At 37.6% G+C, this 25,608-nt stretch overlaps 1 long non-coding RNA gene across 1 annotated transcript in view; it reads left to right on the top strand.

Annotated features, from left to right (window-relative positions):
• Positions 1–9,923: 9,923 nt before the first annotated feature.
• Positions 9,924–25,608, top strand: part of LOC125785821 (uncharacterized) — a 15,771-nt gene continuing 86 nt past the window's right edge. Inside the window, exons 1-3 of the long non-coding RNA XR_007428166.1 lie at positions 9,924–11,091; positions 11,318–11,877; positions 25,202–25,608. The exon at positions 25,202–25,608 is cut by the window's right edge and continues 86 nt beyond it. This is a non-coding gene — a long non-coding RNA (uncharacterized LOC125785821). The remainder of the gene's footprint in view (positions 11,092–11,317; positions 11,878–25,201) is intronic.

Below are 25,608 nucleotides of genomic sequence, written 5' to 3'. Positions count from 1 at the left end.
TCCTGAACCCAGAGGACGAATGCAGAGAACTGGAGGAGCTTCACCAGTTTAAACTGGCAGGCGGGATGTGGTTAAGATGTCGTCGTTGGGTACGGTCAGTGTCAGTGACTTCTGCCCCCTTTCTCACACTACATCTTATTTTATACCTGATCTACTTCAACCACGTCTCTCTAGATGATCAGATAAGGCCGGCCAGGTGCTGAGAGTCAACGCTAAAACCACACTACAGCTCACCCACTCTTATGGGTCAGAGGTGAAAAGGACTCTATTCAGATTCTCCAGTGATGATGAGCACTAAAACCTGAAAATCATCATTATCATCATCCTTATCTTCATCAGTGACTGAGGAAGATGAAGATGAAAGTGGGCGTGTCCTTCCAGAGAGCTGCAGTAATGGTTCAATCTGTGTTTCCAAGTAGAAGCTATCATGTTTTTAGTTTTGCACTGATGTCACTGTGTGTGTGGAGCGCAGACGTAGCCTGATTTAAATTTAGAGCGTGGGAGAAGCAGAGGCTAGAACAGGCCTCAACACAGCAGATAGAAATCGCACTCAGTATAAAGTTATAAAGCTTAGCATCTGTACCAATGTAGCGTACATATAAATCACAATGAATTATTATTACCTGGTTAATATGAGTCTCCTCAGTTCTTACTGTGTGAACAGCAAATAAACAATGAAACAATCAGTAGATTTATAGTGCAACACTTTCTGTATGTTCTTATCATCATATCATCAGCCTATTTAAGAATTATTATGCAAGATGCCTTTAGAAGTTGCTGCTTCATGGCAAAAGACAAAGAGGAACATCTGACTCTAAAATCTTTCAGTATAATTGGTGGCTAATAACAGCAATACCAATAGATATTGAGTAGCCATAACATTAAAACCACTGACAAAGGAAGTGAAATGCATGGATGACCTCGTTTTAATGGCACAGGATATATTATAAGGGCTGGAATATATTAGGCAGACCATGTCTAAAAGTAGTTAAGTGTTTTTAATGTTATGGTTCATATACTGGTGCATAGAGGAAGGTCATGTTCATTATTTTTAATAAAATGTCCTAAAGCCCAAATGGTTAGAAAAAGAAAGAGCACACCTTCACAAACTGATGTACAACTAAGCTAAATGCATAATGCATTTATTCCTTACTTTTCTTGTTTATTTATTGTATTTAGACCATTATCAAAGCTAATTAAATTATTAATTTAAAATAATATAAATGTAAAATATAATTTCCCATATGTATTCTTGTCCCTTCAAGTGGCTCCAATCTCCAAACTTTATCTTTAACTGATTCATGTATAACAACAAAGTACTGTATATTAATACTAATCATGTGTTCATGGCAAAGTTGTGAGAGTTTATTGATGTTCCAATGAAATGACCCTAACTACAGTCATTATAATTAATGCCACTGCTAAATAAAAGTTGGGGCTTTACCTGATGAGATGAATGAAGTGTGTCTGATAAAGGGGTAATTAGTAAGTAACATTATTATATATTTATTATAGCAGTGAATGGAGATACTGGGTTTTTGTAATCAAGGTTTAAGTGTACAGAGACTGCCCTCTTGTGGCTAAAAGCTCTACATTAAGAGATTCTTTAAATCAGATCAAATATGATTTAAAGTTAATTTGTTACATGCACAGTCAGACACTGTGTAATTAATAAGCAGACAAATATATTTAAAACTGTCCAGTCAAACAGAAAATAAATATAAATATGTATAGATTCTATTTAATGTTGAATATAAACACACTTTCACCTACTAGTTTTGGATTTTGTCTTAAATGCTACTTTTAATGGTCTCTGGTGATGAATTTAAAAGTTAAAATGTTAAACTACCTTAACAGAAATGCTTTAATATTAAGCAACTAGTCAATCAGCTCACAGTAGCAGCAATGCTAGCGTCTTTACTGCTTAAAACTGCTCGTTTAGTGTAAAAACACTCACAAATTTTAAAATTTTCTTTGCTTTTATCGAAATACATCATTTTACTTTGTAAAATTAAATGAATATTCGAGTTAAGTGTAGAGTTGCTATGTTTAATTTGTGTTTTTAGCCGTTTAGCTCCATTCACCCCCATTCATTCTTGTCTCTCTCGCGGGCTCCCTCTAGCGTTCTGCAGTGATTTAGTGTGAGGAATTCTTCCCCATAAACTCTGTAGAACAGGTGAGGCATTTCAGGCAGGTGTGTTTGAGTGAGCTGATCTTATATGGAGAGAAAAGCGGCGCCGTTGCTCAGCAACCGAACTCGCAGCTCCTGACAGGACAGCAGTAATGGAGGAAATGTGAGTGATTTAGAGAGTTTTCTGTAAATATTAACCACTAAAAGTCTGTCAGAACCGCGCTGTGAACTGCTGACCGCTTTACACAAAGCTTACAAAACATCATTTCAACTTTCTGACGGGATTTCTCTCCTCCTACAGTGTAAACATGGAACTGGGCTAGTTAGCTAACGCTAATCTCCTCAGCTTCCATCCTGAACGAGTGGAAGAAGAACTAAAATAATCATCAGATTAGATCTTTAATTCTCTTCATAATGCACATTTTAGGAGAGATAGAAGTGATAGAAGTAAATCAGAATACTGAGAATAAACGATTAGAACACGTAAATGCGGGCACAACTACCATAAGTTAAAATAGCTCTAATTATACAGTCAATATTAAAGCGTTTTTGTTGAAGGTATTTTCTACAAGAAGGTAAGAAATAAATACTATTTTAATAAATTATATAAAAGGTGCTGCTGATTTTTGTTAAGATATTTTCCACAAGAAGGTAAGAATTTAAGGTCCTTTAGTGAAATTAAATAAAATAAAATATATGATCTTGCTTGGTCAGGTTTAAGGCATATTTAAACTGTCATCAGTATATATTCTGGATTAGAGTCAATTAAAAATATATTCTCTTAAACCTTTGAAGTACTTATTTAGAACATTTTTATTTTAATTATTTAATCTATATGTTTAACTTGATTTTCTGCATGACCGAACACTCATTTAAACCTTTTCAGACCTGAATTATGTGTTATATATAATTTATAATTATTATAATTTAATTAATATTAAATGTATAATATTAATGCTCACAAAGGAAGACTCTTAAATTATAATATACAATTTATATTAATAACTTTAAGTAACTTTACTTAACTATATAAGTAACATTTTTTTTTTGTCTTAACATTTTTATTTTAGATTTTATTTTAGATATATATTGACCTTTTTGTTCACAAGCCATCCATAAACACTAAAATAAACATGGAAAAAGTGTTCTAAATTACATACAATTAGTAAAAAAAACAAGCTGTTTTAAGTTCTTTTAATTTGCCTCTTTGGCTCTAGTGATGTTTTTTCCAGTGCAGTGGGTGGGGATAAGCTATTGTTTCTTTGGCTTGTAGTTGTTTTTTATTTGGCTCTTTTATAGTCTATTCTGATTAAAAACAGGTTTCAGTAGTCTTATGTGCAACAAAACTTAAAAAAAAAAAAAGAAAATACAGTATGTCCATTGTAATCTGGGTCTGAAAGGGTTAAAATAATTTAACTGGTAGTAATATCTTGTCTGACTGTGTATGTGACAAATTAACTAATATTTAAATTGATTTGAAGAATCTCTTACTGTAGAGCTTTTAGCCACAAGAGCGCAGTCTCGGTACACTTATACAGTGATTACAAAACCCAGTATCTCCATCCACTGCTAAAAGATATAATACTGTTAATTACAAATTACAGACACACTGTATTCACCTGAGCAGGTAAAAAAGCCCCAGCTTTCATAAAGCCAGTCAAATAATTATTATGACTATAAAGAGGGGGTGTTTTAAAATCAAATAAGACACAAAGCATGAATTTACAAATTTAACTGATTTTTTTTCTTACACAGTACAACTAAAATATAAAATGTATATAAAAAGCCATTAAAAAGCCAGCAATCTCTTAAACACATTTAATAAACATTTAATAAAAATGTTTATAGCTAATTTGCTGCTCAATAACCCCTCTAGTCTGGCAACATGAGCAGTTCCCAATGCCACCAATAGTAGGCTCTCTTTAAGCATTTATAATTAATACTGTTAAAAAAAGCTAAGTAAATAAAACAGCCTCATGCTGGTTAAATGTCATGAATTATCATGCCTGTAATTAGTCAACAGATATATTTTAATTTAAAATAAAATAAGGCACAAAAGCATCATATCTACTAACAGTTTATATTAATGAAATTCATTTTTAACACATCTAAAAAAAATAAAATATAAAAAACAAATAACAAAAAAAAACATTTAGAAAAGTCAGCAATCTCTTAAATAGATTTATCAACTATATAATAAAAATCCTTATAGCTAAATTGCTGCTTTACTACCTCTCTACTTTGCCATCATGAGCTGTTCCCAATGTCACCAGTAGCAGGCACTCTTTAAACATTTACAATTAATACTGTTTAAAAAAGCTCAGTAAATAAAACAGCTTCAAGCTGGTTAAATGTCATGAATTATCATCAAAAGCATCATATCAACTAACAATTCATATAAATGAAATTCGCTTTTCACACACATCTATAAATATGAAAAAACAAAAGCCTAAAAGCCATTAAAAACTCAGCAATCTCTTAAACATATTTACTGAACATCTAATAAAAATCCTTATAGCTAAATTGCTGCTCTACTACCTCTCTACTCTGCCATCATGAGCTGTTCCCAATGTCACGAGTAGTAGGTGCTCTTTAATCACTCATAATTAATTATGTTTAAATGAGGATACAAAACTCACTAAAACAAACAACCTCAATCTGGTTAAGCTGGTTGAATGGCATGCATTATTACTTAATTAATTAGCGTATAAATTAGCTAACTGGCCAATGAAAGATAGTACTGCTTAAGTCAACAGATATATTTTGCTTTAAAATTAAAAAAGAAAATAAACATGATTTTAGCAGTTTATAATAAAGAGCTCATGGACTCAAATTATCCAGCTCTGCTCAAGCACTAAAGCACTTCAAACCTATAGAATTTCTGTTTTCTCACAGAACACGTAAAAAAAATAAGACATAAGATGAAAAAAGCATTTAAAAAAACAAGTAACCTCTTTCCCCATTTTCCCTTCAATTTAAACAGCCAATTACTCAACCCACTCATTAGAACTTCACCTATCACTAGTGATGCCCCAATACCAGGAGGGTGAGGACTAGCACATGCCTCCTCAGACACATGTGAAGCCAGCCACCGCCTCTTTTTAAACTGCTGCTGCTCTACCCTCCCAGAGAGAGCAAGGCCAATAGACGAAGGCAAGCTACATGAACAGGATTCGAACCAGCAATCTCCTGATCATAGTTTTTGATTGCCTTAGCCCATTGGACCACTCGGAGCCCCCACCTCTTAGACACATTTAATAAACAATTACTAAAAGTATTTATAGCTAATTTGCTGCTCTACAACCTCCCTAGTCGGCCAACATAAGCAGTTCTCATTGTTAGTTCTCAGTATTAGGCACTGTGTAATACTGTTTAAAGGTGGAAACACGTGTATAAAATAAAAGCTCACTAAATGAAAAAAGCATCAAGAAGGTTAAGTTGGTTGATGAACTTTTTGACTAGCATAGAATATGCATTTCTTTTTTAGAATGCATTTTTCGTTTTTTTAGATAGTCTACCCACCTGTTCAGGCTATTCAACCATGATCAAGGTGGTTAAGTAGCATGAACAGGCATGTTGACAACTGACTAGTCAAGAATTATCACCAAGTTGGTTGAACGACATGAGTTATTGGCCTAACCATGCTGGTCCACCAGAAAGAATGACCAACCTGAGTTGGTACAACAGGTCAAATAGATTTACCAAATTGATAACCAGCTGTACCAATCAAGTAAACCAGTTTGGTGGAGCTGGTCATGCCAATAGAACAGCTAGTTCATCAAAGTCAAATGAACCTTGACCATCCTAAGATATGTTTTTGAGATTGCTGGTCTAGCTGGACTAACGACATGGCTAAACTGTCCAAGATAATCAACCAGAAAGACCAAGGTGGTTGACCAGGATGAGTATTGTGATCATGTTGGTCAGCCAGCATGGCCACACTGTAAATTCATGGGTCATAGCATGGGTCATGATCAGATCTTCAGATATTGTTTACTTCACCCTGCTGTAGATCACAGAGGGATCCTTGGGTTCAGCAGACCTGTAAACCAGAAATGATCAGATTGGGATCTGGAGAGCATTCAAAATTTTAAGTCAAATGAATGTATTTGTTGTACTAACTCACCAGTGGGACGGAACAGTACGGGGAAAGCTGACACTAGCATACTGTACATCATCTTCTCCAGTCTTCCTCACCTCTTGACCATGGGGCTGGATGGTACTGTACTGAACCTCCTCGTGGGAAACTGCAGAGCGCTCTTTGGTCATGGGTTTCTTTGGTCTGGGGAGTTGTACTCTAGCATAAAAACCATCGTCTTGATTGGCTGCATCTGGTGGTGGGTCATTTGTAGTATCATCCACTGCAACACTGCTGTAGATGTTTTCCTGAGGTTAAAATAATCAAAGGTACACTTTGAAATAAAACTGAAAATTGGGTTCTAGGTCTTGTCTCTGAGTATCTCTGATTGACGTGTCAAAAGCCATGTTGTCTTGTGAGTGTGGTTAAAATTGGGCAGTGTTCTCATTACAAGGCGAGGTGAATTATGGGAATTGAGGTGAGGCCTTCCATGACCCAACAGCTCCATCTCAACCTTAAATCACCAAACACAATGTTAACCGTTGGATACAGAAGTGTAAAGCACACCGCCACTTAACCCTAGAGCAGTGGATTTGTGTTATCTTGAGTGAGGAATCAGGGTTTCCTGCTGCACTATCTAGACAAAGTGGCCACCTTGACAACAGGGATCTCTACTAGCAAACACAAAAAATTAACTTATGCATCCTTAGTATAATGATAATAGTAATTGATTTGAAAGCAATACTAATGTGTAGCGGTGTGCTAAAGCATTTCAGACTTACCCATTTTGGTTTGGATTGTTCTGCTACAGGACCTCTTCTCTTTCTCCTAAAAAAACACAGCAACATTACACACGTAATGCCAATAAAGCTTCCTGTTCTGCATGTATCAATCAGTAGCACTGTACTAGAAAAAAGAGCAACCTCTACTAGAGTACATATGAGGTATAGCGTTATCATTACTATCATTATAGTATATCATTACTCCTTTCAAAACAAACTGCTTAAAATCACAGTACATGAGCTTACCATTAGGGCTGAACGATTTTGGAAAATAATCTAATTGCAATTTTTATCTATAAATTGCGATTGCGATTTAAAATGTGATTTTTTTTGTCTTCTCAAGTATTTTTCAACAACAGAAGCAATAAATCAATCTGTTTAATAATAAACAATGTCAGATTTATTTAAAGCACAGATAACAATAAAGCAAAAAAATCTATGCTTTTCCTTTTCACCATTTGTTTTTTTTATAGAAAAATAAATACATAAATAGCTTTTCCTTTTCACCATTTTTTTTAATTAGGAAAAACAATAGATTGTTAACTTACTTTAACTTACTGCTCTCCAGCTAGTAACATCATGAAAATTTAAAGTGCAAAAAACATAAAGAGAATCTGCTTTAACCAACTCGTTATTTTCTGTATTTGAAGATGCAGCACTGGTCGTTGGCATTTTAGCCTTGCAAATACCACACAAGGCTTTGTGGTGTTTTTTTAAATGCTGAAAAAGGTTTGTAGTGTTACCTCGCGTCGTAGCAACAGTAGCAAGTATGGCAAGCCAACTAAGCCAAAACGTGTGGGAAAGAAACGCCTCCACGCGTAAAAATATGACGTGTCCACACATAAAAAAATCACGTGTACAGGCGGTAAAACTGTTCGTGTATACACGTTTTGGCATCTAACATCCAATCGGTAAACGCGCCTATGCATACATTTGCATTGTAATAAGGCAGCCTGACAACACATGATGTCATGCAACGTATTGTATTCCATATTCATAAGAAGCTTACGTGGGTTACAACGCAGTGTCTACGTACCGTGACATAGCCCCATACATACTCATACACACTCTGCACGCAAGGTCCACATAACTGAAACGTTGTAATCATGTGTCTATGATGTACCCCCTATTTCACATGATGTAACCCCCGCCATTTTATATCCATAGTGTTTACCCTGCCTTTAAGTCAGTGCAATCATGGCTCTGCAAAATCTGCGAAGATGGCTGTTCACAATTCTGTTAAAGTTTTCCTGAAGCAATCTAAATCTTCGCCCTGCCATTGCTTTCAGTACTTGTTAGCTCAAAACTAAAAAAAGACAATAAAAACACTTCACATCTATAAAACAGAGAATGCTAAAACAGTTTAAAAAAGCTATATTTTAATATAGCATTATTTGTATTGTATACTTTGGATGTCTATTTTATTAAAATGCAATTCATAGTATATATATTAGTCATATTATTGTTATTATTATTATTATTATTAGTTTTTGTAGTACTAGTCATCTGCACAATAATCTATGGTTATTTTGTCATTTTGATTTGCTTTAGGACAATAAAAATGTAAAAGAAACTAATAAAAGATACAGAGAAATTGTGACTCTAAATTTACTAAATTCAGTGGCTGAACACCGAATGTTGTTTACTAGGGCTTAAAAAAGCAAAATTACAATTTAAAAGTATAACATTTTAAAAGTTAAGACTTTAAGTGTGGACAGTTAGGACTGAAATATTGTGTTTATATTGATTGTAGTTCATTTTTTTATTTTTTTTTTAGACCTAACATTTTTAATAACAGCCTTGCTTTAGTGTTAATTGTGCCGCTATAATACGACTTGACTTAATATGACTTTCCCTGTGGGATCTGTCTTACACCTAGCAATAATAGTTATATTTCTTGTGTGTTAATGTAGGGAATGTTATGTTCCCTGAGTAGGGCACTGTGGCATTAAAAATACTTGTTTATCCACATTTTAATCTGTCCTAGCAGATATGAGGTGTTGTACAGGCATATTAAGACTGCTTCTACAGCTCAGTAAATGTTGCCATCTACAGGCTGCATATTGCAACTGCGGCTTTTTGAGATGGACAGTAAATCCCAAGACGTTAATTTTTTACGTCTGTACACGTAATATATCCACGTCTGTACAGGTGAAAAAAAGCACGTGATGTACAGACGGCATAAATTTACGCCTCCACACGTAAAAAGATTACGTCTGTACACGTAAAAAGATAACGTCTTTATCTGTCAACACGTGATTTTTTTACGTGTGGACACGTCATATTTTTACGCGTGGAGGCGTTTCTTTCCCACACGTTTTGGCTTAGTTGGCTTGCCATAAGCAAGGCACGTTTAGCACAGTACCTGACGTTGAGCAGCATCTTCTTTTTTAAAGCCGAAGTAATTCTACACAACTGATGTGTTCTGTCGAGCCTGAAGCCATTGTGCAACAAGGCGTTTTCACACCTGTAGTTCGTTTCTAATGAGTTCGTTTACTTGGAGCGTTTTCTCGCTTTGTTCGGTCTGGTTTCCCATAGGCATAAATGTAAACGCACCAAAATGCGCATCAATAAACCACGCGAGCAGCCGGTGTCCTCTGATTGGTCAGAGCTGTCTGACACGGGAGTACATTAAATATAAATATACGAAAAAAGTAAATACAGCGAGAAGATTTTGTGTTCCAGTGCAAATATCTGTGCTTTAACACTGAACGCTGAAACACTGCACTTTCAAACACAGTGTTTCTGCGCGCAGTGCAGATTTATACATAATAAACAGAGTCACGCGGCTGTGAGCTATGAATGCAGCGCAGATTTATACATAATAAACAGAGCAGTGAATGCAGCGCGTGCCTGGATACAGTGTTTGTTCACAGCTGTGGTAATTAGCGTTATCTGGCTAATATATTAGTTTAAACTGTGCTTGCTTTATCAGCAGTTTAGCTCAAATAAATGGCTTATATTTAATAGGTGGATCCGATCGAGACCGGATCACGTTCTCACCACAAGCGAACCGCTCCAGAGTTCGTTTGGTACCTAGAGGAGGTGGTCTCGGTCCGGTTCTTTTGATCCGCACCCGAGTGCGATTACTGTTTTTACACCTGCTCAATCGAACCGCACTGCTCAGGTATGCTCCGCTCGTCCTCGGCTTTGCTCGCTCCCAAGTCACGTGACCAGTCAAATCGCAGCCAGTGCGGTTAGAGAATCGCGTTTTAAAATATCGCGAGATTATCGCAAATGCAATTAATTGTTCAGCCCTACTTACCATATAAATAAAATGACAAGAGCAAGGACCAACCCTACACACCCAATCACAACTCCAACAATCACGTAAAGAGTGAAACTTGGATTCCCTGTGAAAAAAAAAACAAATATATCTGTAATACATTTGCTACCGATGATCATGAAATTGTATGTTATAGTAGTTTTCTGTCAATCATACCTTTGAAACTAAGCAGCACTGCTTCTGATATTTTAGATCCGTGTTCATCCTGAACCTCACAGTAGTACTGACCACTGCTTTCAGAGTCCAAGGTAAAGCTGTAACTGTGTCCAGATCCTATAGGTGAGCTTCCACCATCTTTAAACCAGGTGTATTTCTGTACAGGTGGGTTTCCATCACTGCTGCAGGTCAGAGTCACTGAACTGCCCTCCACTATTTCACCAGAGGGACTGATGGACACTGAGACGCTCTTTGGAGGATCTAGAAACCAGAGAACAACACCAGTGAGAGTATAATCACTGACTGTTAGACACTTGAAGTAAAGTTGGTATAGAAAACAGAATCAATAACTGAAACAAGTAAAGAAGCACTCACACAGAACATTCAGAGTTACAGTATCAGAGTATTTCTCTCCATGTTTATTACTGGATCTACACTTGTATTCTCCACTGTTCACAGAGCTGATCTTGTTCAGTTTGAAGGTCTTTCCTGTTGCTACTGATGATGATCCTTTATACCAGGTATATTCCACAGGTGGGTTTCCATCACTGCTGCAGGTCAGAGTCACTGAACTGCCCTCCACTATTTCACCAGAGGGACTGATGGACACTGAGACGCTCTTTGGAGGATCTACAGGCAGATTGACACATTACAATAAGTGAGTCTGGTGCCAGATGTCCTGATGCAAATACATTAGCTTTGAATTATTTTCTATTTTAATCAGAATCTATTTTAAAATGTATTAATTACTGATTTAAATTGTATAATTTCTACATTAAAAACAAAGAACTAGAACTTACATAGAACAGTTAATGACTTGTACTTTGAGTATCGAGACCCTTGTGTGTTGGTTGCCATGCACTGATATTCTCCACTGTCTGCAGATCTGATGTTTGTGATGCTGTAGATCTGACCGGTCCATTTCTGCTGAACGTCTTTATTCACCTTCTTAAACCAGGTGTATTTCTGTACAGGTGGGTTTCCATCACTGCTGCAGGTCAGAGTCACTGAACTGCCCTCCACTATTTCACCAGAGGGACTGATGGACACTGAGACGATCTTTGGAGGATCTAGAAAAATGTCATTAATATGGAACATCTTAAAAGTTTTGCCATCACTGATTTAAATGGTATAATTTACACATTAGAATCAAAGAAAAATAACTTACATATAACAGTTAATGACTTGTACTCTGAGTACTGAGACCCTTGTGTGTTGGTTGCCATGCACTGATATTCTCCACTGTCTGCAGATCTGATGTTTGTGATGCTGTAGATCTGACCGGTCCATTTCTGCTGAACGTCTTTATCTACCTTCTTAAACCAGGTGTATTTCTGTACAGGTGGGTTTCCATCACTGCTGCAGGTCAGAGTCACTGAACTGCCCTCCACTATTTCACCAGAGGGACTGATGGACACTGAGACGCTCTTTGGAGGATCTTAAGGTAAAATGACACATTGCACTTACTGAGTCTGCTGTCAAATGTTAATAATACAAATAAAACTGATTTGAGGTATTTTCTATTTATTTACTTCTAAAAAAACCTACTGTTTAATTGCAGATATCCAAAATTAACTTTAGTATATGAAGATTACTGTACTGCAGTTATAGCTTTACAGTTCATTTCATGAAACAACTCAGAATTACTGCTATTCAAAACTTCTCATCACTTTAGATAAACCATAAGAATTACATAACTGAATCCTGTATCACAGGTGAGTTCAGGTGTGTTTAAGTAGAGAAAACACTAAAACCTACAGCTCACTGGATCTCCAGCACTGGAACTAAAATCTACAGTCAACAGTAAAACGTCAGGAAATCACGATGACACTAAACAGTTACCATTTTTATAGGACTAATTGACTTATTTATTACAATATTACAATTAAAATAAAGATTAATGAAGTTACTGAAGCTGCAGTAGCTTTGGGTTTTATTAGACCACAATTATTTCAGCATGAATCCAGAATCTGTACTTACATCTGACACTAAGAGTGACCTCAGGAGAGTGAAGTTTCTGATCCAGTACAGCACAGCTATACCTGCCTGCATCCTCCCTGCTGACCGACTGCAGGTAGAGCTGTTCAGTTCTGGAGGATAAAGCAGCTCCATTTCTGTACCAGGTGAATATAGTTGGGGAAGGCAGAGTGAAGCTTGGTTTACATGTGAGAGTGACTTTATCTCCCTCCATCACTTCCTCAGGACCCTCCACCTGCAGATCCACGTTCAGATCTGGAGTAAACAGAAAACAGAGGACAGTGCACTGTGTAAATCAGCTCAGACCTGATCATTATTTCCAGTTCTAGACTCTTTATACTTCTCAGAATTGGCTCTAGATCAGGGGTATTTAATTAGAATTCGGTTTGGTCCAGTTAGAGTAAATTTCATCAGGCTAAGGTCTGGACCGTCGTCAGTATTAACTTGTGTTATAATTCAGTGTTTTATTCTGTTTACTGAAGAAGCCTATAGTAGTTCTGTCAGTGTTTTATCAACAACTGAAAGACAAAAAAAAATACACATACTAGTATATTTCAACAATATTTATTGTTTTAAATAGGACTGTCACAATAATTACATTATCAACCTATCATAAAATAAATGGAAACACCCTCAATAATTTAACATATTGAGTCTAATAATGTGAATCTGTATTTTCACCTTGTTTCAAAATGCTATATTTATTCTATTTGATTTTATTTATATTATATTTATGCCTGCCTGTCATCATAATAATTACATGAATGATAAATCGTACAATATATGGAGAAATATTTGCTGAACTTGGCCAAAATATCAGCTTTTTTTAAAAACAGTAGTTTTATTTTATTTAATATTATTACTGTATCAGACTTCATTATGTTGTGGGTAAAACTGATGGGGGAAGTTGTCGATGCTTTTTGTCCCCTGGGGCTGCCTTAGTTTTGAGGTAGGGTTGTTTTGAGAGTAAAGAGAGCGCGCCTGCGAGTGAGGGAGTTTTTTTCTTGCTGAGGAGTTCTGATCAGGTGGAGTAAAGTGGAATATTTTGCACTCTTGTCTCGGTTGTTTCTCTTTAATTCCTCCAAGGAACACAGCGAGGTTACATTACTGTTAATATGTTTTCTAAGTGTAGTACTTTAATGTTTTTTTCTGGTGCGCACCATCTGTATTAGCTTTTCTCGCTTTATTCTCCCACTTCTCACCGCCTGCTTCACCTGTGTGGTATGGAACGCCAAAAGGGCCAAAAAACGTCTGGACGAGACGCCTTTTATCGAAAAGAACGGCGTAAAATACGCCATTCTGTGGGGGTTTTACTCCGGAATATACGCTGTATGATTTCAAGACGCCGTAATATACACCGTATGATTTCACGGCGCCGCTAAAAGCACAGAAAACGCAGTTTTCCCCGGCGTTTTTCGACCCTTTTGGCGCACCGTACAGAGCGCCGTCTCAGTGCAATGAGACGGCATAAAAAGCGGCGTTTTAGTGTCTCTCTTGACGCCGTAATAAGCGGCGTAAAAATTCTGCTATATTTCAAGAGTTTCTTGGTTTATCAGCTCTTAAATATTTGACCAGGTACTGTATCAGTATTTATATTATTTGAAGGATCTAAATAACAGGAGTGGTAGTAATCATAAAATGTAAGGAAACGTAAATGTTTATAAGATATACAGTGTTGTACCACAAGATGGCACTAAGAAGCTACCTTTTACTTGAGAAATTAACATGGGCTTAAGTCGTCTGCCTCAATCCATATTGGAATGATTGAGGATACATAGATCTGGTACAGGACTTTGTAGACTGGTGCCAACGAAACTGTCTCTAGATCAACACAGGGAAAACTAAAAAACACTTAAAAAAAAAAAAACACCCCGACAGCTGAATATTCAAGGAACGGACACGGAGGTGGTGGTAGAGAGAAGGATGACGGCTAAATTTATACTCCACGAAGAACACTCTTGATCACTGGAGAGCTCAACTTACCAATGAATCATTCAATCAATAAACCTTTATTTTCACCCGGGAATACATCATTTCCAGTGTAGCCGAGCATTTACAATTTAAAAGGGACTGACAACATTGAGTAAGAAAATAGAATTAATAAGGATAAATGAAAAAAAAAAGAAAAAATGTAAATAAATTTTTAATATAATTTTATATATACAAAGCAGTGCCAGGCTGCTTTGCCCCTGTTTGAAGGTGCAAATTAAAGATTTTTAAGACCACCAGAGACAAAATTATGAAAATATGAAAATTGCAAAAAGCACACAACACCAATGTTAAATTCAAAGGATTTACAGTGAGATTTGAAGGCCTTGTTTTTTGGTCAAATAAATGTAAGACTTGATAAGACATCCGCAAACCCTGAATAGGTGTCTATACACAGGAACGTCGCTATAGCCCCTTTTTAGGGATGTTTTGATTGTTTTTACAGAAGTGTCTCTCTAATATGTTAAAAATGTTCAAAGTATACCACCATTAAAGAATTTTAAGAACGAAATCAATCTCCCCACGCAGCGCGAAAGTTCTGATCCACCTTTTCTCGGAGCTGCGTCTAGAACAATGCATACACGCATGCAAAATTAAACAGCACTTTTTTAATTTAGGAAGCTAATGATCCAGGCTGTCCAGCATTTAGACTGGAGTGAGTTAGGCTAGCTGTGGTGCTGTTGGTCAGTTTGAGTGTTTATAATAAACACAGTGTATTATACTGCCTGTATGTGTATCAGCTAATTGATGTTACATAATAATAGAATATGATGAGATGAGTTGACACTCATAATGTGCGTGGGGCTTGCCAATGAGTTTGGATATTGGATAGATTTTCCAAAGTAAAGAGCCAGATTCAGGATCATAAATAACTAAATGATGGGATTTCACGTCCTAGATTTTTTTTATTTGCCCTGAAAAATCTATGATCATGATGATCAAAGACAAGTTAATTGGGACTGAATGACGATTATTTTTTAATTTATTACTAAGATATATCATAGAAACCCTCAGCCTTGCACAAATTTACGTAGAAAATTAATTCCCGTTTTTGGCCCATGTTGCGCATTAGAGGGGGTGTGCATATGTTGCTCTTCTTGTTTATGGCCTAAACCCTTCAAGAAATGACTTAATGGAGGTCTTCTAAGCGACTGAAGTAAATATAATATAATAATAAATATAAATATAATAAATATGTAACTTGTAAGTCTATGTCTGTAAATTACATTACTTGTTTCCTTACGGAAATAGAAAATTTACTGGATCTGCTGAAGCATAAAAACTATTATTAATGATACTAATATTAATGATATTATGCTTAAACAACAACAAAACAATAACAATATTCATAGTAAATTAAGAATAATTTACATCTAATAATAATAATAATAATCAGCTTCCTAATATAATTTGTAACTAATTTAATAAATTAATAAATTCATTTATTGAAACCCTGATGTTTTTGCAACAATAGGGTTCTTCATGTGTGATATACTGACAAGGTGATGTGATTTCCGTCTGCATATAAAAAAAGTGGGGAGCTGCACAGCACTTTGCTTTCACCTAAACCTAGAGTTTATTTTTACATTGATACAGCATAAATATTAGACTAATAAAAGGCATGAGCACCAGCGGGAATGTCTATAGATGGAATATTGTTAATTGTGTTAAGAAACAGTAAATATTAATATTAAAGGTATTTTTCAGCTGATCAGACAAAATGACATTTAATCCAAAAACCTTACTATGAGTAAGAGAATGACGTGTTGTAATAAATTGCTAATTTGCTGAAGATCTAAGTATCCTGTCTCTCTATCAACTCTACTTTGGGCTTCCATCAAAAGAATCAAGGGGAACGCACTGGAGCAGTTGAGGGTAGTGCTGTTTTTCCCAACAATTTGGAGGCACTGCTGGGATGGAGGTTTGGAGTTAGAGTGAATTCGGACCTCAGAGACGATCCTGTGAACCACTAGTCCAGCTGCAGCAATAAAATCAGGTAAGCAGAGCCTGTTTAATCGAAATCTGCAGATTGGTCTAAGCTAAATTTTGGACACAGTGGTCTCATTTGATTGCCTCCATCTAAAACAATAGAGAGACTGGATCTGGGCACATTGTAAATATCTAAATTGGGGTGAAATTTGGGGCATTGTATGTAGGTCTATCGTTTTGTTTGTGGCTTCGCTTGAGGGATGAATGGGACCATATAAGGGGTGAAGTACTTTTAGAGTATGAGTGTCTAGTTTAATTTAAAGAGTAGTTTAAAAAGTGTGAACGGGGGTCCTTAGGGAAAAGTGGGCAGTACTCCCACGAAACCACGGACGTGGCAACCCCACCTGGATTTGGACGCGGGCCAGTAAAGCTAGGTTTTGGCGGTTCCTCGGGGTTGGTGGTCCTAGAAATACCGAAGTTCTATGACTGGGTTATAGAGCGATTCTGTGTATGGCGTTTTGTCAGAGACAAGTAATCTGTCTGTATGTTTAGTTTAAAATATTGTATAGCGCAATCGGCTGCGTGCACACTGGTGCGTAGTTGTGAAGTTGCTGCATACTAGTTTTAACTGTGTGAATGTGGTTTAAAATATTGTATAGCGCAATCGGCTGCGTGCACACTGGTGCGTAGTTGTGAAGTTGCTGCATACTAGTTTTAACTGTGTGAATGGGTGTGCAAGCCGAGAGGGCTTGAGTGTGATTGGGGAGGCAGTTACAGGTATTTGCTTCCGTCAGGGACGGCTATTTGAGGATAGAAGTAAGCACGGCTCGGCCGGCTGGTCAGGGACCAGGAGTACCTAGCGTTGTGTAAAAGGAAACACACAAGAGTTGTCCTAGTGCGTTTAGGATGATCTTGTCATACACAGAGTATTGCTGTACATTTGAGCATTAAAAGAAAAGGGGTTTGAGTCCTCTAGCAATGTGCTTTGCTTAATGTTGTCTGTGTCTGCGGGGTGAAATTAAAATTGTAAATTATAGTGCCTGTAAAATTTGTAAAATTAAGCTAAGTGATTGTGTGTGGCAGTGTGTGAGAGGGTGTATATTGCAGAGAGAGTGTGTGACAGTGGATGAGAAAGTGTGTATGTGTGTAAGTGTGTAAGTGTGTAAGTGTAAGTGTGTAAGAGTGTGTATATTGCAGTGAGAGTGTGTGAGCGTGTGCATGTGACAGAGTGTGTGAGAGTGTGTATATTGCAGTAAGAGTGTGTGAGCGTGTGCCAGAGTGTGTGAGAGTGTGTATATTGCAGTGAGAGTGTGTGAGCGTGTGCATGTGCCAGAGTGTGTGAGAGTGTGTATATTGCAGTAAGAGTGTGTGAGCGTGTGCCAGAGTGTGTGAGAGTGTGTATATTGCAGTAAGAGTGTGTGAGCGTGTGCCAGAGTGTGTGAGAGTGTGTATATTGCAGTAAGAGTGTGTGAGCGTGTGCCAGAGTGTGTGAGAGTGTGTATATTGCAGTAAGAGTGTGTGAGCGTGTGCCAGAGTGTGTGAGAGTGTGTATATTGCAGTGAGAGTGTGTGAGCGTGTGCATGTGACAGAGTGTGTGTAAGCGTGTGTGGAGCTCTGTCGGGCTCCGGTGAGAGGTATGAGTGGATGAATGTACAGAGTGGTGTGTGAGAGAAAATAAGAAGTACGGACGAGTCCCACTGCAGGGGAGGAGTCCAAGGCAGAGTAGGTGGTTAAAGTTGGGCCAATTCACAGAATTGGGAAAGGTTTCCTTTTGTACATTAACATTCTAGGAAAACACATTATAAAAATAGAAAAAGGATCAGTTCAGGAGGAAAAGAGAGGGCAATTCACAGTAAAGATGGGGGATAGAGGTATACAGGAGGGAGAATCTTATACGTGGGGATCCATGAACAAGAAACAAGATAGAAAATTTAATAAAAAGATTATGGGGTGGTAAGCAAGACAAAGCAACTAACAAGGGGGAGGCAGAATCGAGGACAAGAATTAGCTTAATTCTGGAGGAGCAAGGGTACAAACCAGACACATGAGGGGTTAAATTGGCCACCTTAATATGGGATCAGTGGAGAAGGGCAAAAGCAGAACAGGATAGGGCCCAGAAGCAACTAGAGAAGGCTAGTATTCTAGCTAAAAAAATATGGAAGTTCAGAATACAAAGCACTTGTGCCTATAAAAAAATAAAAAATCCAGCTACTGTCCGCATTTCCTATTGTATTGCATATTGTATTTAAGTGTAAACTGAGTTTATCATTCAGCGATATGCCAAATTATTTATATTCTTTTTTTTAGACTCTGAATGGGGGATACTGCTAGGGTAATAAAATAAAGTTCTAAATCAATATTATAATATAAGATCATGAGCATGAGTTTTCGTGGCATTTAAAACTAGATTGGGCTTATACAATGTCACATGTAAAACATTTAATGAGCTCTATAGTTTTCTTGCTGCAGCACAAACAGAATCAGCTGAGCAATATACAATTGTGTAATCTGCATAATAGTGAATTTTGCAGTCTGAGGTAGAAGCAGAGCCAGCAATATAATTTAGGAATATATTAAACAAAACCGGACCAAAGATTTAACCTTGTGGTACACATTTAAGATACAGATGCTAAATCTGATTTATAATTATTCAATGACATGCATTGTTTTAGTTTTGGGTCCACTCCAGAGCAGTTTTATCAAAGCCAATCATTTCTAAATTCTTTAAAAGAGGTATGGGAGTAAAGGTAATAGTGATGGTAATAAATAAAATATGTACATAATTAATAAACTATGGGTACGTGGGGCCTTGCACAGGCTTTCACGGGCAACACCAGCTAGTGCATTTATGACAGTACGACGTACCTGGGTTTGCGCTCCCTAACTGTGCCCTGCAGGAACACTACAGCACTAAATGTTGATAAAACTGTGCTGCTACGCTGTGTGTGGTTCAGTGGGATAGGCTGGTTAGCCAAAGACGGGTAAGATCCCAACATATGACAAAGGGACAACCTAAGGCAGGCACAGTCTCGATCTGACCACCACATGCAATTCAACAGACCACGGAGAAATATCTCTGAAGTGTTCCAAGAAGGGAAGAGGAGTTGACAATGCAGGGGGAGAAAAGGGAGGCGCAGGCAAAGGGGTGTGTCTCCGTGAAAGTCTGGGCATGGTGGCCTGGCCCAACAGACAATTGGAGCAAATTTGTGGTAAATTTCTGCAACAGAACGAAGTTCTGTTTCAGAAAAAGGGGGAAATATAAATAGATCCATTGTTACCTTTACCACCATTAGTTTAACCATTATTTTTTGGGCAATTCAAAAACTTTTTGCTTTTTTCAGCTTTGAAAATTTTTAGGTTATCAGTTTTTAAACTTTTTGGCTGATGAAACCACCACTATGCAGATGGGCAATTGCTTGCAGTAAAGGTAAAAAAAAAAAAAAAAAAAAAACTAACTTTAACTAAACTTTTAAGACACACCCAATCATAATTTTAAATACAAAATATAAACAGTACATGACATGCTCAATCCTGATTTTAAAATAAGAAATAAAGATAGTTACAAATTTAGGAAATGTGTGGGTTTAATAAATTGTTTAAGTAAGTGTCAGTAGAGTAAATGAGTATGAAGAGTAGTTATTTATCACAGGAAAAAAAACTTAAAACACTAAATAAAACAAACTAGATCTGGAAATCAGGTTTTCATAAAATCTCTGACAAAATAACATAAGACAAGTAAATAGCACACTGAGGAAAAAGTGGGAACGAGATACAGGACATGCGGACAGAAGCAGGAAAATGTAAAATATAACTGTCTATGTGATTAGTTGGAGTCATGGGGAGTAGTTAGAAGAAAGGGACTGTGTGCAGGGGAAGGCGTGTGAGCCAAAGGAGGATAATAATTGATAATTTGGATAATTAGAGGTAGCAATTAAATGGAAAGAAACAGCAAAATGTTAGGAATCTGAAAGCACCTGTGACAGTAAACTGAGAATCAGGACACTTGAAGGAGGTAAGAAAACAACAATTGGGCTAAAATCTGTGCACAGACAAAATTTAGAGCTACTTCCCTTAGAAAGTTAAATTGGAGCTCCAGTCTATTATGATAAATGTCCATTAACCAACTTAATTTGCAGGAAGGAGACATGAAGGACCACATAAAAGACTTTCAAATGGAATAGAAACCCTGAAACACCCAACAACATGTGTTCAATGAATATAAATAAGTCTCGTTTCAGATTTTACACAACAGGTGGGAGAAAAAGCTGAGGAGGTGACGGCTTGGACCATTCCAGTAGCAAAGGGGGTCTTATTTCGCCACTACAAGAGAAAAGGGAATGAGCCTCGCTGGATTTGGCCATTCCGGATGACAGAGAAAACAATGCACACAGTCCGGATGAAGGGCAGAGGGTCCACCTGGTACCAGTGGAGCCAGTTCACCACATCAGCAGCACCACCTGAGAGATCACAGTTAGAGGCAGAGAGAGACACAAGAGCAGCAAAGGCGTCTGACCCAGCTTAAGGCCGGCAGCAGGAGGGAGGGGTGACGTCCCCCGCAGCAGGGGCCTCACAGCAGCAGCAACACCAGCAAGAAGGGGACCCTTTCCCCGCAGCACAGGGGTCTCACTCACAGCGAGTGAGTGAGAGAACTCACTACACACAGCAGTAATTTGTTGCGTCAAAACCCAGCACACACAGAGACATTACACATCTCACTAACACATTCACATAGTCTCACCTCACAAAACAATTCACCTACACTGATAAACAGAGGCAGAATAAACCCTCTTACGTGCAATAGAGCTGGGACAGTCTACTCCCATGCTCTGAAGAACAGAAGAAAGAAGAAAAGAAGCAGACGAAATGTGTTCTGGACAACTGTATTGTTTGATTTTCTTTTGGTTTATTGTTATAATTTTTATGGCTGGCAGTATTTACTCTAATAGTTTTAGTGGAAACTCGATGTCTTAAAGTGAATAAATCAGTAGGAGTAGAAAGGGGGTTCCACTCAACCTAAGAACAGGAAAGTCAAAAATACAGAGCGTTCAGCTGGAAAAGCCAACTTACTGTTCTTCTTCTTCTTTTTATTATAATTATTATTATTATTATTATTCTACTTTTATATTTCTCAACGCTACTCCTCCTACAGTTGTTTATATACACTGTAAAACCCGATAAGTTGACTAAACTCAAAACTTTTGTTGTAACCGATTACCTAATAAAAATTTAAGTTCATGTAATATAATTTTTAAGTACAGTGAATTTAACAAATACATATACATATATTTAAAATTGATATTTCCCTGAACTTGTATTTAGTCTTCTTTCTGGTTTCATTCAACTATTTTTAAATACTCATAGAAAAGTAGATGAAAGAAAACAGTAAAGAATTAAAAGTACTGAGAGCACAGCGAGAACACAGAGTTACTGCAGCTCAGTAAATGATGCTCGTTCTTACAGCTACAACACAGAGGCCAAGCATTTAATCATAATAGGTGATCTAAGTTTACCTAAGGTAGCCCCGGGTGAATCACTAAACACTGATGGTGAGTGTCAGAAACTGTTGGACACACCCAGTATGCAAATAGATTGTGACAGAAGCCAATGGAAAAGAAGTTGTTAATGGCAACAGACTAAACTCAGTTATTATAAGTTGATTCAACTCAAAAAACTCAGTGTATATGTTCCCACAAATGTTCAGCTAACGCTAAATAGTTGAGTATTGTTTATAAATCTCCAATTTTAAGTAAAACAGATTTAATTTATTTGAGTTCAAACAACGTATGGGTTTACAGTGTAGAACCATGAAAATTGACAAACACGTAGAACAGGTTCTTACATTTCGGACGTTCCACACACTACACACACCACACACACCACACATACACTACACACACACCAAAACACACCACACACACACTACACAGACACCAAAACACACCACACTACACGTACCACACATATACTACACACACACCAAAACACACCACACCACACTACACGTACCACACACTACACACGCACACCACACATATACTACACACACCAAAACACACCACACCACACACATACACTACACACACACCAAAACACACCACACCACACTACACGTACCACACACTACACACACACCACACATACACTACACACACATCAAAACACACCACACACACTACACACACCACAGCAACACCTTAGCAGCCAAGACAGACACCATAACGACACCTTCGCGACCTCCTAGCAACACCTTTCCAACACCTTAGCAGCCAACACAGACACCATAGCAACAACCACAGACAACATAGCAACACCTTAGTTACCACCTAACAACACTTCAGCAACCACCTTGTAACCACTTAGAAACTACATAGCTACCAACCCAGATGCCAGAGCAACACCTTAGCAAACACCTAGCAACCGCTAAACAACGCCTGCAAATGCATTGGTATTCCATCAATTTAGCCAAAACTTTTTGAATTTTAGCATTTAGCTGAAAGGCAGCATAGCAACAACAACTCTTTACTCTCTTCAGATAGAAACCACTTAGCAATCATTTTTCCAATGTTATAAGCTCCAACTTAAAGTTCATTCACAAACTTTTCCCTTTCTAGTTATTAATTGATATTTATAATTTATATTCAATCAATGCAGAAAAAGTGTGATGACCGGAGGGATTAAAACAGTAGGGCTGGGAGAGGTTCTACTTAGCCTTAGTTGAGAAAAGGTGCACACAGAACTGGTTTAGCTGCTAATTCATGTTCAAGTATGAAATACATTTTATATTTTTCCAGCTTACATACAGCATCCATTAACTTAGTGGCACATTTGGGTAAGAGAAACATTTCCTCCACAGGTATGGCCGAAATTTAAACATCTCTGGAATTATGTATCAACCATAGGTTAACAATATGGGTCCATTTTGCCGAAGGTAAATGGTCCAATAGGTTGGTACTACTATTGGCATTGTCTCAAATATAATAGTGTCTATCTTTTTCACTAAATGTTCACTAACCAGCTCTGATTCATTGAACAAACCCGGGACAGGCATCCAACATTTATAAAAGTAACACTCGGGCATTGATAATCACTTAGAACACTGGATGGTGAACGTGTTTGGCCAATGGAAGATCTTGATAATGTATCTAATGCCATATATTGGAGCTCTAATTGTGAGGTTGACTACAGCAATGATTAAAATGTGAGGGTAAAACAGATTTAGTTCAGGTGGGAAATGTCCCACCTGAAAAGGGGGATTGTTAAGAAACAGTAAATATTAATATTAAAGGTATTTTTCAGCTGATCAGACAAAATGACATTTAATCCAAAAACCTTACTATGAGTAAGAGAATGACGTGTTATGTGAATAATCTTGTTTGTGTGAACCCAAGTAGTGAGTTGTTTTTAGATATTGGACCTGAACTGTGTATGTGGGTGAGTGTGCAAAGGACAGTTAGGCTGACACCTCAAAACTGAATGTCCAGTCTGTAGTTTGTAATGCAAAAGTCAGCACCTAAGCAGCAGAGGTGAGGCCAGAGTACAGGTAGAGAACAGTAGTAATCATAGATAGTGTTTTAACTCAATCAGTTAGAAACAGTTGCTGAGGAACCGCTTAACTGACCTTTGCACAGGATGTATGGTGGGGTTTTGGGGATATAAGGACTTGCAAATGTAAGGATCACTGAACTTCTTCTACTGAAACTCTGTCTGAGTGGAAGGGGTTCCCAGAGCTCTGTTGTAATAAATTGCTAATTTGCTGAAGATCTAAGTATCCTGTCTCTCTATCAACTCTACTTTGGGCTTCCATCAAAAGAATCAAGGGGAACGCACTGGAGCAGTTGAGGGTAGTGCTGTTTTTCCCAACAATTGGTAATAAAAAACTGTGTCTGAAGAGCTCAGGAGCTCGGATCTGCAGTGAATTGCTTTGGACTGAGTCTCTCTGTAAGAGCATTGGCTGAACAGAGTTTAAATGTATTGGCTTTCAAAACTGGAAGGTGGAGCTCATTATCTTATTATTAAACGCCGCTTTTTACGCCGCTTATTACGGCGTCAAGAGAGACACTAAAACGCTGCTTTTTACGCCGTCTCATTGCACTGAGACGGCGCTTTGTACGGTGCGCCAAAAGGGTCGAAAAACGCCAGGGGAAACGGCGTTTTCTGTGCTTTTAGCGGCATGTTTAACGACGCCGTGAAATCATACGGCGTATATTACGGCGTAAAACCCCCACAGTTTTCCCCACACTTTTCGATAAAAGGCGTCTCGTCCAGACGGTTTTTGGCCCTTTTGTTGTTCCATAGTGTGGCTCCGCGCTCTCGCGTCTGCACAGATCTGATTGGCAGAGGAGAGCGTTTGGTGATCTTACAGCACACGTGATTGGTCTGTAAGTTTACTGCACTGTAAAGCACGTAAACCATAAAGACAATAAACGTTCCGCCGCTTTAAATAAACACTGTCAGAATTAAATCCTTCTCAGTAGTTTATCGGTTTGGGTCCGGATTGGACAACGTCTGGGTCCGGTCCCGGACTGCGCTCCGCCTATTAGTGACCCCTGCTCTAGATGACTGTAGAGCTGATCTTAGATCAGATCTACTCCCTGTTAAATGTGTTACAGTTTTACTGTTCTCTAAGATTAAGTAAATTAATTCATTCTTACCTAAAACACTAAGAATGACCTCAGGAGAGTGAAGTTTCTGATCCAGTACAGCACAGCTATACCTGCCTGCATCCTCCCTGCTGACCGACTGCAGGTAGAGCTGTTCAGTTCTGGAGGATAAAGCAGCTCCATTTCTGTACCAGGTGAATGATGGACTGTCAGTCAGTCTGCAGGTAGTCTTACATGTGAGAGTTACTTTATCTCCCTCCATCACTCTCTCAGGAACCTCCACCTGGAGACCTGCCAACAAGAGATAACACACTTCTACTGTATCATCCTCACATTAGCTGAATAAAGTGAATTTATAGAAGGGGATCTTTGGGTAGAGTCAGAATCATGTTTGTAAAAGATGTAAAAGCGTTAAAAACTTTTAAATTGGTTTAAAAACAAAATGGTAAAATAAGAAAATGGATTTTGATTTAGGGGTATCAAACACAATCTATTGTATCATACACAATAATAATAATATTATTATTCCAGTCATTTGCCAGAACACATCACTTCATTGATGAATGTAAAGAACAGTGATTATCTGACTCGCTCTAGTAATTGGATCAGCTGCCAGGTTCCAAATGTTTTTAGTGAACTGGGAAAATCAGCTTTTAGCTACAGAGCACCAGTGAGCTGGA

This window comes from Astyanax mexicanus, chromosome 21 (assembly GCF_023375975.1).
Source record: "Astyanax mexicanus isolate ESR-SI-001 chromosome 21, AstMex3_surface, whole genome shotgun sequence".
NCBI classification, from domain to species: domain Eukaryota; kingdom Metazoa; phylum Chordata; class Actinopteri; order Characiformes; family Acestrorhamphidae; genus Astyanax; species Astyanax mexicanus.
Note: the sequence above shows the minus strand (reverse complement) of the source record. Positions and strands in the feature narration are given on the sequence as shown.